We start from the raw sequence: 2,944 nt of genomic DNA, 5'->3' as shown, positions 1-2,944 counted from the left end.
CGCCTCAAAACACTCTGGATCCAGTGCCTTCCAGCTACTTCCACGAGATCGAGTGCCTACAAAGAAAACTGCTATGGGCCGGACGTCCCCGGATTGGCTTGGCTAAGCTTACGCTGCCTTGGTATGATGGCGGTATAGCGTTACCAGATATCAGACGATATTACTGGGCCTCACAACTGAGCTCCGTTAATCATGCGATGTATGGTCCAGCTTCTAACCTGGCTTTTGCTATGGACAAATGGTTGCTGCCGGGCGGGGACTATAACAGGGCGCTTTATTCCAAATGGTCTGATGTGGCGTTGACGGGGCCCACCAGAGTTGCGGTGCGGGTCTGGTACAACGCTAACGCTGCTATGGGCTGGTCGGACACTCTCACTCGAGCGACTCCACACTGCCGAGAAGTTAGGCAATTTGTGGACAACCAAGGGTTTCGAAAAATGGGACCTCATTGGGATTAGTAGGGTGGGGGACCTTTGGCGGAAAGACAAGATAAAGTATTTTCAAGAGTTGAAGCTTGAATACAAACTTGGCAATCGAGAATACTTTCGGTACATACAGGTCTGACACGCCCTTTTCTCTGTTTTTCTGACTGGCACGCTCGTTCCAGAATCCTTACCCCTGGAGGACAGAGTACTCGACGGCCATGTCCGGGACAGTACGATCTCCCTTATATATAAGAAGCTGATAAATGACCGAGCGGACCTTCTTCTACAGCTCCGTATGGCCTGGACCAGAGATGGACTGGAACTTGATGATGAGGACTGGCAGGCGGCGATATCCTCCCCGAAGGAGGTAGCAATCTCGGCCCGTCTGAGATTGGTGCAATTGAAAATCCTACACCGTGTGTACATGACGGGTCCTCGCTTGTTACGTATGGGGTATGCTTCGGATGACTTGTGTAAGCGCGGGTGTGGAGTGGTGGGTACATTCCTCCCATATTTTGTGGGAGTGTCCGGCGGTGGTGCCTTTTTGGAATCGTGTGCATGGTGTTATGGACGAAGTGACGGGTGTTTCGCTTTTGCCAGAAGGCCCGGAGGTGTCTATTAAATGTGTGGGAGCCCAATGACTATAATGTAGCACAGACGCAGTGGGCCACCTTGGGTAATATGATCGCTAAGCGTGACATTGCGCAACTGTGGGGATCGTCGAAGGCACCTAGTCTGTCAGCCTGGTCTAGAATAATGGACTGGTGCATGTTTCGTGAAAAAACAGTCTACATTGCTCGGGCAGGCCCAAGAAGTGGGGAAGGGTGTGGAATCAGTGGAACCAGTATCGTGGTGAAATTTGTACTCCCTCTTTTGTGCCTCCACCGGAGGTGTTACTCTCCCCTTAGCGTGATGTTCCTTCTAGTCTGGTTTTTTACCTATGTATTGCTGGCTTGCTCTCTTTCCCCTTTCCCCTTTCCCCCCTCCCGTCTGCTCTTCCTATAGCTTTTCAACTTCACTTGTTACTATGTAACAGTTGTGGTTGTGTTACTCCCTCCCCAGAAGGATTACTTGTGTACGTGCCTCGCGTTTAGCCTCCGCAGTTAATTTCTTTCATTTTTGGTTGGTTGGTTTTCAAAAAACATAAAACAAAGACCTTATTCCTCCTGTGATTTACTGTATGACATGACATGTTTGTTTAATTGCCGCCGGACCCTAGGTTGTCGGCTGAAGGGCTGTGTAACTCATTCATCCTGCTATGATCCTTGGAAATGTTGCCAGCTGACCCTATGTGGCTGGCTGATTGCTATTGTATGCCTATGTTTATCAATAAAGGTTTAAAAAAAAAAAAAAAAAAACAGCTCACAGCACCTAGATCCAACACAGATGGATCAGGTACTTCTGAAACCATTGAGGGTAGCCTCAATGAGGAGACTAATCTTTTAGAAGGTTGGCCAAAAGATTAGACCTAGAGACCAGACCAGCAGCGGCTGAGGCAGGTAAGAGGTAAGAGCAGTGGGGCCGACTGGAGGGGGTGGGAGTGTGTGGGGTTCAAGAGACGACCACAGGGGGAAATTAAATAAATAATTAAATTTCCCTCGTGGTTGTCTCTCGAAATCCCCCCAGCCAGCCCTACTGCTCTTACCTTCTGCGGCTGGACCAGACTCCTGGCTCTGGATAAAGAAAGACCAGAGATGGGCCTAGCCCCCATCTATGATGGCAGCAACTTAGTCAATAGGGACAGAGAACAATCTTATGATCCTAAAATCCCCAAAGGGAATATTTCCAAATTTGAGGAAGGTGATGACATCACCAAATGGTTCACAGCTTTTGAGAGGGCTTGTGAAATGAGAAAAGTGAAGAAGTTACACTGGGGGGCTCTCCTTTGGGTACTGTTCACTGGTAACTACAGGGACAGACTCCTGGGTCTTACTGGGGCAGATGCTGGGTCTTTTGACCTCTTCAAGAACACTCTGATTGAGGGCTTTGGGCTTACAACTGTGGAATAAAGGATTAGATTCAGTGGGGCTCACAAACCCCAGAGCCAGTCCTGACTTGACTTTGTAGGCTACTCTTTTAAGACACTAGATGGATGGTTAAATGGAAATAATGTGTGTCATTTCAATGGACTTTACACTTTTATTTTAATGAAAGAACATATTTTAAGTAATTGCACTAATAAAAAGTTGCATCAACATCTGGTAGACCTAGGTCAAATTTCTCCCCAAGAATTGGGAAAGAAGGCCTGCCACTGGGTCAAGACTAGGGTGACAAAACAGCCACTAGAGGTGACCAAAAGAAAGGGGTTACCAGACCTCCCCAGGGGAAAGGTAGTGAGAACCCCATAGAAAGAAAACATGAGTCTTCTGAATGGTGCCAGAACTCTTCCCATACCACTGGTAGGCACAAAGGTAAAAATCTTGATCCCAAAAGGCCTGGTGTTTCAACTTTACGAAGTTAGGACACCTGACTGGAGATGCGACTTGCCCTAACAAGAAGACCCCTAGTAACCTTGGAGT

This window comes from Lissotriton vulgaris, unplaced genomic scaffold (assembly GCF_964263255.1).
Source record: "Lissotriton vulgaris unplaced genomic scaffold, aLisVul1.2 SCAFFOLD_884, whole genome shotgun sequence".
Taxonomy (NCBI): domain Eukaryota; kingdom Metazoa; phylum Chordata; class Amphibia; order Caudata; family Salamandridae; genus Lissotriton; species Lissotriton vulgaris.
This window is presented reverse-complemented; position numbering follows the sequence as displayed.